Here is a 17,701-nt window from a genome sequence, read left to right on the forward strand (position 1 = left end):
AAGTTAGTAAGTAATGGACAACCTTTTGGTCACACGGAGAAGTATATGATTGTCAGTTATTAGTGGTGGATGTTAAACCACTCAGATTAGGTCTACTTACCAGATGGCTCCATTACAATTCGCAAGAAATCTGTGCAATGTCTCATCTTATTTTGCTGTTTTCAGTTTTTTTTGACACATGGTCTCTCACTACATTACTCAGACTTGTCTGAAATTTCTTAGCTCAAATGATCCTCCTGCCTCAGGCACCACACCAGAATAGTTGGAAATTATAGGTATGTGTCACAGTACCTAACTCATTTCGCTATTAATTTAGATTTATGTACTTAGTTTCATTTTATGTGCATGTGTTTCCCCTGCATTCGTGTCCATGTAACACTTATATACCCAGTGACCCTGGAGGTCCGAAGAGGGGATCAGCTCTCCTGGAAGTGCAGCTACTGGAGGCATCGTGTGGGTCCTGGGAATCAAACCCAGGTCTTCTGCAAGAGAAACAAGTACTCTTAACCTCTGAACCCTCTCTCCCGACCCCGATTTATTTTTCTGCTCTTTCTTTCTATTGCAATGCAAGGCCATCACAGTGGAGGATCTGCTTCAAGGTGATGTCTTCTCTGTGGAAGTGCCCACCTGGATTTGATAGAAACACAGAGAAAAGGCGGTGTTTACTGATCAGAGGATGGACTTCACAGCTCGCAGAGAAGGTGGGAATCTAAGTGCAATTAAAAAAAAAAAACTTGATTCTTGTTGACACCCATGAAAGGCCTGGCCCTTTTTGTACAAAAGCAGAGGAGGGGTGAATTGGGGGGCATGGAGGGGAGGTGGAGAAAAGAATGGGAGAGGAGGGATTTAAAATAAACATACATTTAATAGATTAATATTAAAATACTTGATTCTATTTGTAGTTCAGTGGAGTCTAGCTTTAAAATAGAATGAAACAAATTTTACACAGGTTTGCTAACCTGAGATTCTGATCTCAAACTGCAAGATTTGACCAGGGAAATGGCTCAGCGATTAAGAGCACTGGCTGCTCTTCCAGAGGTCCTGAGTTCAATTCCCAGCAACCACATTGTGTCTCACAACCATCTGTCATGAGACCTGGTGCCCTCTTCTGGCCTTCAAGGACACATACAGGCAGAACACTGTATACATAATGAATGAATAAATCTTAAAAAAATCAAATTGTGCCTTTAATCCCAGCACTCGGGAGGCAGAGGCAGGCGGATCTCTGTGAGTTTGAGACCAGCCTGGTCTACAAGAGCTAGTTCCAGGACAGGCTCCAAAGCCGCAGAAAAACCCTGTCTCAAAAAACCAAAAAAAAAGAAAAAAGAAAAACATCAAATTGCAAGATTTAGAGGAAGAAAAAAGAGTGCAGTCTTTTTTTAAAAAAAATATTTATTATGTATACAATATTCTGTCTGTGTGTATGCCTGCAGGCCAGAAGAGGGCACCAGACCCCATTACAGATGGTTGTGAGCCACCATGTGGTTGCTGGGAATTGAACTCAGGACCTTTGAAAGAGGAGGCAATGCTCTTAACCTCTGAGCCATCTCTCCAGCCCCCAAAGAGTGCAGTCTTAACTTTCAGTTTTTCTTGTTGGGTTAGAATGGTGAATTCTGAGACTCTCTGTTTGCTAAGGACACTGCTTCTAGTTTTAGTAGAAACTGCATCAGGTTAAACATTCTAATAATTGCATAATATTTTTTAAGATTTATTTATTTATTAAGCATACAATGCTGGCAAGGAAGGCACCAGGTCTCATTACAGATGGTTGTGAGCTACTATGTGGTTGCTGGGAATTGAACTCGGGACCTCCGGAAGAACAGCTAGTGCTTTTCCCCTCTGAGCCATCTCTCCAGCCCCCAATTGCATAATATTTTGCAAAAACAAAATAACTTTAATTGAACTTCAAATTAATTTCCTACAGACCCTATGTCTAGGATCCAAGATAAATATACTCAACATTTTAAAAATTGTCAATACCTGGGCAGGATAGATGGCTCAGTGGTTCACAATACTAGCTGCTCTTCCAGAGGACTAGGGTTCAATTCCTAGCACCCACATGATGGCAAATAAATGTCTGTAACTCCGGTCTCAGGGGAGCTGATGCCCTCTTCTGACATCTGAGGGCACTGCATACACATAGCACACATACACAGATAAAACACTCATATACATAAAATAATGAATAAATGAATTTTAAAAATTCAAGTACTTTTCTTGAGCTATAAATGATTTTTTGTGGTATATGAGATTGTTGAGTTAATATATGTTTTGACTCCAAAGAAGTTCCCTATTCACAAAGAAATGGTAACTCATAGCCTTAAAATTCTATAGCACAGATATTCTAAAGTCTTTTACATCTGCCAAAGAAGATGTTCCATTAGATATAATGGAAAATGGGTGGTGTTCCAGATTAAGTGGACAATTCTACTTTGATTGTGGGTGGTATTTTTCTGGTGACGTCATACTACTGTGTAATACATACTGAAAATACTTGGCTTCAGTTCCCTGCAGTAGACTCTGTGAAGAACATCATAGACATCATTGTTAAAACTGTCCAGCGTATGTGCAAATAATGTGACTCATCACTGGTTTATGGAACTGTTGAAAGAAACAGACAATGGATTTAATCCTGTGTTCATTGCCAATGCTTATTTGTTGAGCCACAAAGAGTTTTACAAGGTTTTACTGGGCTATTAACTCCAATTCAAGATTTTCTTGAAACAAAAAGAATGTACACTAAATAAATACCCAATAATCAAAGCAAATATAACAACAGGATTTATGAGCAAGATAGTCTGAAGCGCTAATGAAACATAAAGCTTATTCCTGACGTAACTAGACAGGTCTAAGAATCTATGTGAATTTCAACATTTTTTGACACTACAAATTAATACTAATAGTTTTGTACATTTTTTTCCAGCAAGAATAAAATATTCTGAAAGTTTTAAATAATAACCACCATTATCGAATTGTTTGCCCTGACTAGGAAGAGAAAGGTGATAAATTTGGAATTGCTCTCCAATCGCGAAATATTCCTGTGAATACAAAATGAATGATAGTGTGCTACTCCAGATTAGTGTGCTGTTGAATCTGAACAGATATGACAGTTGACGTGTCCATGCTCGGGAGCCACACCCCAAAGTGAAACCTCAGGATTAGCCTCACAAGTAAATTCTCTTTCTGACCTCCTCCCACCTGCCTGACATATCCTTTATTTTTATTTGGAGCAAGCCATAGAGATTTTATTTCCTTTTGCTCAAGATAGGTCACAAACGCTAGAATATCATTTCCTCAAAGCCAATCATGAAACTTATTTTTTTCTTTAAGTTCTCGTACCTTTCTTCTGAAGAGGTGGCCATAGAGAATTTTTTTGACTTTTTTTGGGGGCGGGGTGATGGTCAATCATGATACCAAATTCTAAAATGGGCCCTGCCTCATACCTAGAAAAAAAGAAATGCTTTAATTAATAGACCAGAGAGAATTTGAGAAACAAGCATTGGTGGGTTTCTATCTCAATCTATTTTTAAATACATACACAGTATTTATTATTATAAGTTATTATTTAAAACTTATACCCTTTTTGTCAAACTACATTTCTGCTAATTCAAGGAAGGGATAGAATGTGGGTGATATTCACCTAGCATGCATGATCCCCCCAGTACTGTATAAAACCAGGTTTATAGATGCACAAACGTAGTAACCCCAGCACTTGGGAGGTAGAGGCAGGAGGATCAAAAGTTCAAGGTCATGCTTGGCTATACAGCGAGTTTGAAGTCAGCCTGGGTTACATGATACGCTTTCTTGAAAAACCAAAGAAATTAGACAATTCAAGCTTGTCCTTTGGTTCTTCAAGCTCATCTAGGAGCCAATTCATTCACCACATTTGTCTTGTTAATTTGTCTCTTGTCACAAGAGCTGTGACCACGAGTCTTTATAATGGACAGGAAAATGGCCAGCGAGTATTCACCTCTTGCTGCCTTACAGAAAGTGGATTGGACATGCTTATGCTTCCAAGTCAAATCAATCCTTTGAAAAACATCAAGTTTTGTCGTGCAGAATATAAATGTTCAAAGAAAATTATTTTGGCTACTCAGTTTAGTTTCTGGAAAATTGTAGGTACATGAAATCAACTTGAGCATGTGAACCTGTATTTTTCTTCCCCAGTGGAAACTGCATAAAGCATAACTAGAGATGAAACCCTTGCCATGGAGATGCAACATCCAAAGATGCTCTAGAGGTCATACACATGGAATTTCAGAGGCTTCTGAGCCATCTCTCCAGCCCCCTGAAAAGAGAAATCTAAAAGATCTTGTTACTTAGCCAGGCGATGGTGGCGCACGCCTTTAATCCCAGCACTCGGGAGGCGGATCTCTGTGAGTTTGAGACCAGCCTGGTCTACAGAGCTAGTTCCAGGACAGGCTCCAAAGCTACAGAGAAACCCTGTCTCGAAAAACAAAACAAAACAAACAAACAAAAAAGATCTTGTTACTCTTTGTGCATATTAAAAGGCTAACATAGCTGGGTGGTGGTTGCACACGCCTTTAATCCGAGCACTCAGGTGGCAGAGACAGGTGAATCTACAGAGTGAATTCCAGGAGAGCCGGCCAAGGCTACACAGAGAAACCCTGTATCGAACCCCCACCCCAAAATAAACAGCATGTTGAATAGGTTAGGTAGAATAATAGGTATTAACATTAACGTCTCTCCTCCTCCCCCCCCCCTCTGTGTGTGTGTGTGTGTGTGTGTGTGTGTGTGTGTGTGCGCGCGCGCGCGCGCGCGCGCGCGCGCATACATGAGTGTTTGGGCACGTGCTTGCCCTGGAATGTGTGTGAGGCTAGAGGACAACTCTTGGGAGGCGAGCTTCACCTTTCTTCTTGTTTGAGCTCGGCCTGTACAGTTTCTGTCCCTTCTCTGTGCATTCCAGGCTAATTGGCCTTTGAGTTCCTGGCCAATTCTTCTCTGCCTCCATCTCAGTGTAGGAGTGCTAGGATTACAGACGTAAGCCATCACATCTGGCTTTTAAGCACGGAACCATCTACTGACCCTCTCGGTTTCTTTTTACTTCTTTTTGATCTTAGTCAAGAGACTACGACGCAATTTTATTGCTTTTAAAGATTTGTTTTTTACTCTTCTCTCATCCATTACATCCCTACCCAAGTTTCCTCTTCCTCCACTTCAATCCCTCCCCCACACATCCTCTATCCCTGAGATTCACTTCTCCATTTCCCTTAAAAAAAAAAAAAAGAGTTGGCTGGAACCAGAGTCTGGACAGCCCAGAGTCCCAGGATAGAATCAAATATGACTGACAGAAAAAAAAGTCAATGAAATGATTCCTAATATCATTCTGCTATACTCATAGATTGGAGCCTAGCCCAACTATCATCAGAGAGGCTTCCTCTGGCAACTGATAGAAACAGATGCAGAAGCCCATAGCTAAACATTAGCCAGAGTAGAAAAGGGGAGGAAGTATTGTAGGAGCCTGAGGGGTTGAGGAGACCATGAGAACACAGCCCATAAAATGAACTGAGCAGGGCTCAGAAGGGCTCACAGAGACCGAAGTGACAAAAATGGATCTTTCTTGGGTCTGACTTAGGTCCTCTGCGTATGTGTTATGGCTGTGTAACTTGTGTAACTTGTTCTTATGGGACCCTGGTGGTATGGAAACCTAGTGTGGAAACTCCCTGGAATCTACAAGGGTGACCCTAATGAAGACTCCTGGTAATGGCGGATACAGAGCCCAAGCCAGCCATCTTCTGTAACCAGTCAAGGCTTCTCAGAGGGGACTGGCACACCAACCCAGCCACAGAACCTTCAACCTACTCTTTGTCCACCAACCCAGCCACAGAACCTTCAACCTACTCTTTGTCCTGCCTGTAAAATGTGCTGTGCTAAAGGTGGTGCAGAACTTGTGGGAGTGGTCAACCAGTGACCGAGCTAACTTGAGGCCCACACCTGACAGAGCCTGGATGGTTGTTGACAGAAGTTTCTGTCCCACCCATTCAGTCCTAATGAAACACACAGAGGTCTACATTAATTATAAACTGGTTGGCCTCGTAGCTCAGGCTTCTTATTAACTCTTACATCCTACATCTTAACTCATAATTCTTGGTACCCTTATCAGCGAGGCATTCTCATCTTGTGTCCTCTGCATCTGGGTGATGACTGCAGACTGACTCTTTCCTCTTCCCAGAACTCTCCTGTTCTTGTGTAACCTGTCTCTATTTCCTGCCTGGTCTCCCCACCTATACTTCCTGCCTGGCTACTGGCCATTCAGCATTTTATTAAAATAATACAAGTGACAGGATAAAAGGCCATTATCTGTATGCATGTTTTGTCTGCATGTATGCATGTGCAACATGTGTGTGCAGTGCCTACAGAGATCAGAAAAGAGCATCAGATACCCTGTGACTTAGAGTTTCTATTTCTGTGAAGAAATATGACCAAAGGCAACTTGGAAAGAAAAAAGTTTATTTGACTTTTATTTCTGAATCACAGTTCATCATCAAAGGCAGTCAGGACAGGAACTCAAGAAAGTCAGGAACCTGGAGGCAGGAACTGATGTAGAAGCCATGGAGGGATGCTGCTTACTGTATTACTCCTCATGGCTTGCTCAGCCTGCTTTCTTATAGAACCCAGGACTGCCAGCCCAGGGATAACACCACCCACAATGGGCTGGGTCCAGCCCCATCAATCACTAAGAAAATGCCCTATAGGCTTGCCTACAGTTTGATCTTATGGAGGCATTTTCTCAATAGATTCCCTCCTCTCAGATGATTCTAGCATGTATCAAGTTAACATAAAATGTCAGCATTCTCTGGAACTGGAGTTACAGATGTCTGCGAGTCACCATGTGAGTGTTGAGAATGAAACCCTGGTCCTCTGCAAGGGGAACAAGTGCTTCTAACTGCTGAGCCGTCTCTCGGCCCCTTTACTTATATTTTAATGTGTCCACTGGGAAATTTTAAATTGGCGATATGGCTCTACTGGACCACACTGCTCTGCTTCAGACAACACAGTTGTACTTACGTAACATTCCAATAAAACAGGGAGAGAACATGGAGTTATCTTTTTTACTACTTATAAGCAATTTTATTTCTAAATGTTGGGTGGTGGTTTTTCCTTACATTATAAGCTCATTAAAGACCACATTGTGTCTGAGACTTGTAGCAACTAAGCAGGTTAGAGCCCCATGTCTTCAGAGCAATAATATTAACTGAGTGAGGAAAGGCAGCCTAAAGCCAGACCACAAAAAGTCATTAAGCCATATATAGGATTCAGCCTTTGTTCTGAAGTCAGTTGGCAGCCTTTGGGTTTTAGCAAGAGAGCTGTTGCATCATTAGATTTGTATTCTGGAACTATTGAAACAGGTAGGTGGGCCTTCAATTAAAGGGAGGCATTTGTTATTGTGCAGGATAGAAATCAAGAAGAAAGGCTTAGATTTAGATAAGTGAAAAGAAGGGACTGGGGCTATAAAATGGGTTCTTAATGAAGATTTAATGACTGTTAGAATGTGGGAAGTGAGAGGAAAGAGCCAAAGAAGAGTCTAAAGTGTCTGGTAGTGGTTGGCAACATGGGTAGTGGGGCAAACTCCCTTTTCATTTACTATTTGCAAACATGGTAATGTTTCAGCTTTGGGGTGACTGGAACTGGACTTGTAGCTCATTGTAGGGCCCTTGCCTAGTTTGTGCAAGCCCACAGCAACACACACACACACACACACACACACACACACACACACACACACACACACACACACACACGATGAATAGCGGTCTGAAGGAGCAATAACGGGCATGGCCTCATATCCTGAGGGGTCCTTCACGAGCTGCCTTCTCCCCCTATTCCCTTTGTCTCTGCGCCATCAAAGTATCAAAAATGACTGGAGTTGAGAAAACTAAGGCACAGAGTTGGGCTGGCCTGCACGATTCTCAGAGAGGCCCAGATTCTAGAATTGGGGCAAGTATCGAGGCCATGCCTGTGGCAGTGTCCATTTAAAAGACGTGAGTAAGCTGAGGTGAACTGCCTGAGGAAGGAGGTGCTGAGTTCTTCAATGAAATCAATGAACAGGCTCTGATAGCATCTTAATTTTCCTGTTCTTTTTCCCCAGTGTTGTACTTAAGAAAAAAAAATGCTCTCCCTAAGTCTAGTTTGCTTGTGCACAGAGATTTCAGCATGTCTTCATAGCTTAGAAACTGCTTTGTTATATACACTTTAGGAGCATTAGTCTTTTGTGATATTCTTTTTTTAAAGACAAGGTCTCACTGTGTAGCTTTCATTGTCCTAGAACTCATTATATAGTCCAGGCTGGCCTTGAACTCAGAGACCTAACTACCTCTGCCTCCTTAGTGCTGGCTGAGATTAAAGGCACATACCACCATGCCCAGTTGTAATATCTTATATTGTGTATATTCACTGGTTTTTGTTTGATTTTTTTTATTTAGGTGTATCTGTCTTTGTGTGTATGTGTCACCTGTGTATGGATACCCATGGAGGCCACAAAGCTCTGGATCCCCTGAGCTGAGGTCATGAACCACCATGTAGGTTCTGGAAAGTGAAACTGGCTGCTCTTCTAGAGAAGCCAGTCTTCTCCAATGCTAAGCCATAGTTCTGCCTCCACCTTCACTTTGTTTTTGAGACAGTCTCATGCAGTCAAGGCTGACCTGGAACTCAACATATAGCCAAGGTTGGCCCTGAACTCCTGATGCTGTCTCCGTTTCCCAAGTGCTGGGATTACAGATGTGCGCTGTGACACTTGACAACATAACCTTTGATTTGTGTAGAGTAAATTAGTGACATTATGTCCCTTTGCCGAAATGGTTCGGTGTGTGATTTCTAAACAAGGATTTTTTTTCTCTCTAATCAGAGGGTACTGATCAAAGCCAGGGAACTTAACACTGACACAAATTGTCTAATCCACAGTCCTTGCTCTGCTTTGCTCAGATGTCCTGATAATAACTTTCATGGCTCTTTTGCTTTCTAGATCTAAGATGCAATTCTGAACCACAGGCTGCGATTGAGCTGGGATCGCTCTTTCATCTCTTCATCTGGAAATGGTTCCTTAGCCTTTCTTTGAATTTCTTGACCTTGACTTATGTTGTAAGAGTAAAGGCCATTCCTTTTATGGACAATAACTTATCTGCATTTTTTTCTGATGTTACATTATGCCTCGAATCAAGTTGTATATTTAAAAAGTTATTTGACATTTTCTTATTTATTGCCTGCAAGTGCCAAAGTCTGTGTGGAGAGTTGAGCATACCTTACAGGCAGTCAGAGCTCTTCTTCCACCTTGTGGGGCCTGGGGCTCCAACTCAGATTGGCAGGCTTGGCAGCGTGCACCTTTATCTGCTGGGTCATCTCCACAGCCTGGCTGTGCATTTTTGACAAGAAGAGCACAGAAAGGAAGCTGGATGGCTCGTTTTTAATGATCCCAGCAGAAAGTACACAATGTCTATTTGGTCACATTGCTGCTTTATTATAGCTGAGGTTTGAGACTCCCCCCCCCCCCATTCCATAGGTATTTTGCGTTAAAGGAGCATTTCTTTTAGTTTAAGCATGACAACCCGAAGTTTCTAAATTATTGTTATAATTATTAAAGTTATTTTTATTTTGAGACTGGATCTCTCTGTGCTGCCCAGGTTGGCCTCAGTCCCAGACTCAGGGAAGTTAACTGCGTTGGCCTCCCAAGTAGCTGGTACTAAAGGCATGTGCCGTCACATTCATATTAATTTTAATTTGTTACAGAGAATTAATGTGCATCCAATCTAGATTTTAAAAGTGGATTTATTTATGTTATATATGATATACGTGAGTGCTTGCATGTATGTATGTGTACCGTTTGTGTGTCTGCTGCTCAGAAAGGGCAGAAGAGAGTATCGGGTCCCATAGAACTGGAATAACATATCATTTTGAGCAGTGATCTGGGTGCTAGGAACTGAACCCAGGTTCTCTGCAAAAGTAGCATGTGCTCTTAACCATTAGGCCATTTCTCCAGCTCCACCTAGATTTTTTTTACGGGATCAAGTTTAATTAATTTATTTATCTGAAACAAGATCTCACTATGAATCTCTGAGTGGCCTGGAACTCTCTATGTAGACCAGGCTGACCTGGAACTCCCAGAGGTCCTCTTGTTTCAGCCTCCCACATACTGGGATTCAAAGCATACACCACCACACCTCTCTACAAAGCGAGCTCAAAGCAATATCATGTATTTTTCTTGTCGAGTGCTAATGTCAACAGTTATTCTTTGAAACAAACTCTATTTTCAGACAAAAGTGAGAAAAGAATACATTATTAAAGGGCTTGAAAAATGAGACTTTTAGCGCTTAAAGGACTAAGTGCTAGGTATTATGAATACATTTTAAATATTAATGATAGCATAGCCTTAAAGCACAGCACGCATACGTTTAACATGGTAACAGCTCCGGCAATAGGCCATATAGTGAGAAGAGACTTGGGGCTCAGAGGAGAGTGACTTGTCTTTTGCAGAGTGAATGCTAGCAGTGATGGCTACATCCGGATTTTAGACGGGCCCTCAAGGGACTGACGGAGGAGAGTCATTCGAGTGATTGTGCCAAAAGGAAGACATTGAAACTGGAGCGAAAGATTTTAAAACAAAGTTGTGTCAACATGCATAAATTCCCTTGCTTTGAAGGAGCTGCAATGGGATCCAAGAACAGGAAGAAGAATATTTAATATTAAATGAATCATTCAGCACTTTTTTTCCTGCCTTCATTTCTGGGTCTGAGCAGTCACAGGGCAGACTATAAATGCTAACTGACTGAGTCAGTACTGACCCACGTGCTCTCTCTGCTCCAGAGAGTTCTTCTGCAGAATGGTATGGTGCATTGAACTAGTCACTCAGTCTCAGTGGCATTTGTTTGTTTGTTTGTTTACTTATTTATTTACTTGTTCATTCATTCATTCATTCATTAATTCATTCAGTAGTGACGATTGAATTCAGGCTATTGCACAAACTAGGCCAGTACTGTATCACTGAGTTATAATACTTAGCCCTCATATCTATGTATGGAATATTCCTTGCTGGGTTCAGAGGATCAGAACTGTATAAATTTTGTGGCTCATTCTAGTCTTTCAGTGATGGAAGTTAAGGCATAAAAAACAATGTGATCTAAGTTTAGTTTAAGCTGGATGGTGGTGGGGCACAAATTTAATCCCAGCACTCAGGAGGCAGATGCCAGTGAATCTCTGTGAGTTCAAGGCCAGCCTGGTCTACAGCGTGAGTTCCAGGACAGCCAAGGCTACATAGTGAAACCCTGGGGGGTGGGGTAGGGTGGAGTGGGGGTTAGTTTTAATGAAGAGCCCTGGTCTAGAAATTTGGGTCGCTAAGGTTTTAGTTCTTGATCCTTTATTTAACTAAAGCCCTGCTGACTTTGGTTTCGTCTCTCACACTTTTAGGTCTGTAGTCTCGCCATAGAAGTGTGTTGGCAAGAAGCAGCTCAAGTTCTTGGGGGATTAGCGTCCAATCCATGGTGAATGTTCTTCATTGGCATGCTGAACCCCAGGGGTGACTGAGGGGGCGAACATTCGGCTTTATCTATGTTGGGGATAGCACTAGAGTTGAGCCTTTAAAAGTTTGCATGTGGAGTTTTGCCACTGGATGTGAGAGACCACACCAGGGGAAAAGGCAGGGTGCTGCCACCCTGCAAAATGGTGCCTCACAGCGAATCACATATCAGTCACCTCTTGGGACTGTGCTTGCCTATTGAATTGTGTCAAAGACAAGTGAAGATAAGGAGAGCCTCCATGGGCTTTAGAAAATCCCTCCTAAATCCCTCCGCTCTGCTGGAGGGAAAAGATAAATGAAATGCGAGTTACTCTGTAAGCTGCCAGGAATTCATCTTCTGGATGGTGGCAAAGGAAACGAGCGGTCAAGCATCAGCCTCTGCTTATTAATAACATCAGCTCTCCTTCCTAGGATTTCTTTGTCCTGGGCACTGTTCTGGGTGCTCCTGGTTCATTTATTTACTTAGTCCTCGAAACCGGGAGGTGAAGAAGTACCATTATCTTTTTCTTTTCAGGTGAGGAGTCCTAGGTTTAGAAAGGCAAGGCCACTCGCCAAAATCAGGGAAAGAAGCAGGATTTGGACCCTAGAGGGCCAATGAAAGGTGTTGATCCCAACCACAATGTCTTTTTTCTTTTGCTAGAGCCGAAGCAGTTTGGTTTCTCTTCAAGCACAGCTGCATCAAACGCCGTCCTCAGATGAGAAGCCAGCAGGCTCAGTTTTAGCCCATCACACTCTCCACTTGATTTGCTTTGTTACATTTTTTTATTGCATCATTACTTGGGCATAAGTGTTTAGGTAATCTAGTTAGTTTTCTCATTGCTGTTTATTTATTTTGGCATATTGTTCAGGGGATCCAGGCTTCCCTGGCTGGGAAGGCATGACTGCTGGGGCTGGGGGTGGGGCCGTTCGCTGCCTCCTCCGTAGCATCTCACAAGATCAGGAAGCAGAGATTGTTCTAACCGGAACTGACAATACCCTGTAGCTATAACCTATAAGACACACCCTGCCAGCAACCCACTTCCTCCAGCTAGACACTGCCTCCTTAAGCTCCCACAATCTCCCCAAACAACTGGAAACCGTGTTCCAACCTAGGGACTTGTGGAGAACTATTTCACATGTATGTCATGATAGTACTGTAGCCCAACAAGCAAACCTCTGCCCTCTCTGTACCATTTTTTTTTTTTTTTTTTTTTGCTTCAAGTAAGGAGAAAGGAGGAAGCTCAGTAACTTGGAGGTCATTTCATGTGAAGAAAAAAGGACTTAGTAGAGTCTCAAGTAGAGATTCTCTTCAGAAAAGTTGCTTTAGTTTTTCTCTGACTTGATGCCCTACCTCAGAGCTGAAAGGTGCTCTCCAGGCATTCTCATGCTGCAGGAACCTTTCGAGGGCAGATAGACATACCTTAGGGACAGTGGGGTCACAGGCCTGGGCAACGGCCACAAGTTAATAGCATGAACCAACTCCTCACCCTTTTGTGGTTTGTATTTGAATTCTGCACAAGACACTGGTAACACAAATGAAGATTATCGCTGCCTTAAAATGTCTCATGAACTTCTATTTAATAAAAAATAATTTAGAATAGAGGTTTTCAACCTGTGGGCCATGACCCTCTGGGGTCCAATAATGACCTTTGCACTGGGGTCGCCTAAGACCATCCTGCATATCAGATATTTGCATTGCGATTCCTAACAGTAGCAAAATTACGGTTATAAAGTAGCAACAAAAATAACTTTATGGCTGGGAGTTCCCACAACGTGAGGAACTGTATTAAGGGGTCGCAGCATTGGGAAGGTTGAGAACCACTTATCTTGAAGTAGTGAAAAGGAAACCTTAGTGACTTTCTGAATGGGCTCTGGCCTGCCCAGAAATCTTGAGGATCAAGGATACAAATGGAACATGTGCATAAACCTCCTCCTGTTGGGAACATGGATTACTTGAGATTCTTATCTCCCTCACTGTTCTTGCCACAGAAAATTTGGTCCTTTGAGAGAGGAGCATGCTCAGTTCATTTCAAGAGTCACAGATATTGAGGCCCTGCCATGTACCAGGCCAAGTCCTCTGAACACAGGGTTAAATGTATGGAGTCGTGAAGGAATATGTCACCTTAGTAACACTGATGTCCTCCTTAATGTCCTCCATTTATCAGATACACGTCCATGTGTCAGATATTGCCCTCAGTGCCTGCCATACATTTATAAATTTAATTCCTTTTTTTTTGAAAAATTCTATTTTATGACCGGGTTTCTCCATGTAGCCCTGGCTGTCCTGGAACTCGCTCTGTAGGCCAGAGTAGCATCAAATTCAGAGATTCTCCAGCCTCTGCTTCCTAAGTGCATAATTTAATTCTTTTTTTTTTTTTTTTTTTTGGTTTTTCGAGACAGGGTTTCTCTGTGGCTTTGGAGCCTGTCCTGGAACTAGCTCTGTAGACCAGGCTGGTCTCGAACTCACAGAGATCCGCCTGCCTCTGCCTCCCGAGTGCTGGGATTAAAGGCGTGCGCCACCATCGCCCGGCTCATAATTTAATTCTTATATCAACCTTATGACCCAAAGTACTTTTATTAGCTCCATTTTAGAGAGGGGGGAAGAAAGCACCAAGGTACTGATGAACTCTCCCTGTTACTCAGCTAGTAATAGGTAAGGTGATGAACTGTCCCTGTTACTCAGCTAGTAATAGGTAAGGTTGGAATTTCATCCCAGACATGGGGTTGAACCCCAGAGAAGAGCTAGATGGGCATCTCTTCCGAACATACACATCCTGAGTGACAGCAGGTGCCTAACGGTGCCCGGGAGACAGACTCTAACCCACGGGGGAGAGGAGCAGGGGTGGCTCGGGAACTAAAAAGGGAGGCTGTTTAGAACAACTGAGGCCAAGCAATCAGAACTAGAAGAGTTAGGAGGCTCACAGCCCTAGCTTGCAGCCTTCTGTCTGGCTTTGTATCCTGGCTCTTAGCACTTTAGCGGAAAGGGGAACTTTCTCTACCCGTTAACCCACTCGCAAAACGAGGATAATAATCCCAATCTGTTAGAGTTATTATAAAGATGAAATAATTTAGCTTCTCTTTTCTTGGTGGTGGGAATTCAGCCCAGGGTCCTCATGCTCACAGAGGATGTACTTTGCCATTGGGCTTTTAAATCCTTAGCCCCTGGAATTTCGCATGTGCGCCTGTAAAAGCTCGCAAGTGTTAGACAGACTACCCTACGGTCCTCGTGTTGTTGTTAGTCAACCTCTCAGTCATTTGCTCTTCTTAAAATTTGCTTCAGGTGGAGAAGCTCATTGATTAAAATTTCTACATGGTGGAGCTGTGCAGCCAGTCGAATGTGTTTTTCCCCTGCCCAAACCCCTGTTGTGGGCCACTGTCTAACAGTGTGGGAGGGGTCAGGCTCCTCAAAGAGAAAATTAGCCTATGGGAGCTCGGTCTCCTGAAGGATTAGTGTGCTTTGCAATACTGTGTAACTGTCACGTCTATTTAGGTTTTGGATTGGTTCTTTTTTGAAACAGAGTTTCTCTGTGTAGCCATGGTTGCCCTGAAACTCACTCTGTAGGGCCTCAAGCTCAGAGATCAACCCGTCTCTGCCTCCTGAGTGCTGGGGCTAAAGGCATGCACCACCATACCCAGCTCTATTTAGGTATCGTAATCAAAAATTTTGAGACAAGATCTGATTGTGTAGCTCTGACTAGCCTAGAAATTGATAAGAAGACCAGGTTGGCCTTCAACTCATAGAGATCTGCTTGTTTCTACTCCTGAGTACTGAGGTTAAATGCTTGTGCTCCAGCCTGAGACCTGTACGGGTCCCAGGGCTGACAGGAGAAATGGGCCCATCCCTAACCTAGAAGCTCTCTCCAATTGATAACCACTTGCAAAGGAAAAGTTAGTATTCTCTAAGGGACTGCCACTGGTATACAAACAAGTATGGTTACACTTAAGGGCAGCGCCATGCCCAGCAGTAGATGGCCAAGACAAAATCAACTCAATGGTACTTGTGGAGTCGGGCATTTTGCCATTGCTATTTTTTTTTTGTTTGTTTGTTTGTTTTTTTTTTTTTTTTTTGGTTTTTCGAGACAGGGTTTCTCTGTGGCTTTGGAGCCTGTCCTGGAACTAGCTCTGTAGACCAGGCTGGTCTTGAACTCACAGAGATCCGCCTGCCTCTGCCTCCCAGAGTGCTGGGATTAAAGGCATGCACCACCATCGCCCGGCTGCTATTTTTTTTTAATAATGCTTTATCTGGGCATTTTTGAAACATTATACGTGTTTTGTTTATATATTATGGTTTCCAGTTTTGTGTTTTTATGGGATTTCTGTATGTGCAAATGTGTGTGTCTCTGCCTCCACATGTGTTTCTTGTGTTGTTTTTTTGACTTTTTTTTTGTTCATTTTGTCCTATTCAGGTTTGTTTGCTTTTATTTCATCTTAATTTCTTATTATCATTATTATTATTTTAGATGCTTATTCATTTTGTAATGAGAGCAAAATGGGGCATGGATTTGGGTAGGTAGGGCGGTGGGGAGGATGAGGGGATGTGAGGAGTTTTGGGGGAAAAGAAACTATAATCAGAATATATTGTATAAAAAACTATCTTCAATTTAAAAAAGGCTTACTCCATTATTCCCAGCTCTATTAAGATTTTAAAATTTGGGGGCTGGAGAGATGGCTCAGCGGTTAAGAGCATTGCTGCTCTTCCAAAGGTCCTGAGTTCAATTCCCAGCAACCATATGGTGGCTTACAACCATCTGTAATGATGTCTGGTGCCCTCTTCTGGCCTGCAGACATACACACAGACAGAACATTGTATACATAATAAATAAATATTTAAAAAAAAGATTTTATAATTTACATATTTTTATTTATTCTTTGCAATATGTATGTATATGGTGTGTGTAAATGTGTGTATTTATTGTATTGTGTGTGTGTGTTCAAACAACCTGGGGGGGGGCTGGAGAGATGGCTCAGAGGTTAAAAGCACTGACTGCTCTTCCTGAGGTCCTGAGTTCAATTCCCAGCAACCGCATCTTGGCTCACAACCATATGTAATGAGATCTGGTGCTCTCTCTGACGAGTAGGCATATATGCAGACAGAACACTGTATACATAATAAATAAAAACCTTTAAAAAAAAAACAACCTGGGCTTCTACCCATGCCATTGCATGGATGTGGGGGTCAGAGGACAACTTATGGGAGTCACTTCTCTCCTTCTAACATTTGGGTCCTGGGTTGCCAGTCTTGGCAGCAGGCACCCTTACTCTTTCCTTACTGAGCTGTTTTGCTGGCCCCATTTAGTTTCAAGACATCAGCCTAAAAGGAAATCTGTACCTATAACATAGCAAAGACTTACCCATTTTACATCCCCTCCCCCTTGTCTCCATGGCCTTACCTATTGTAAATATTTCACCTAAATAGATTATCTTCTGTGGCTTTTTCACTTAACATGATGCTTTGGTTTCTTCTTCATATCAGGACACCCCCACTCCCTATTTTCCAATCAAATAGTAAAAGTCTCATTGTATAAATATATAATGTTTTTCCGTCTATGGATGGACATTTGAGTTGTTTCCACCGTTGGGACATCGTGAATAATTCTTCCATAAACATTCATTCTCACGAACACCTAGTTTCAATTATTTTGTGTAAATATCCCAAGAGCGGAGTATTGGATCATATGATAATTATCTCATCATCCCTCTCCTCCTCTTTTGAGTGCTAAGCTAGCAATCTACCACTCAGCAACAGCACTAAGCCAAACTCTTTTCCACAGAGGATGGATGCATCTTGTTACATCCCCAACAGTAAACACCCACAAGAGTTTCCCTGCATCCCCACACTCCTTACTTTCTGTCTTTTCACATGTGTTTATTCTGGCTATCTGTGTGAGTGGGAACTGGGGTGACAGCTATTATGACAAACTGCTTTAGGTTTTGGCAGTGGTACTCTTGACTCTATATGGGACTCCCTTGGCTTTTGTTTCTTTATATTTAAATAATTCCAATGCAATGGCTATGCCTAAGACTAATTCCATGAAGTACTAGGGAGCAGCTATGTGTTTAAAGTCCCACGGTGGTTCCTGTGTGCAGCTGAAATTGTGAATCACTGTGTCAAAGATCCAATCCTCTCTTTTACTTCCATGGGTTTCAATCAGCATTTTAAATACTGTTGTGTTTAAATAGCTGGGCGAGTCCCAT

Source organism: Microtus oregoni, unplaced genomic scaffold, assembly GCF_018167655.1.
Source record: "Microtus oregoni isolate MIOR12 unplaced genomic scaffold, Mior012 000074F_000, whole genome shotgun sequence".
NCBI lineage: Eukaryota > Metazoa > Chordata > Mammalia > Rodentia > Cricetidae > Microtus > Microtus oregoni.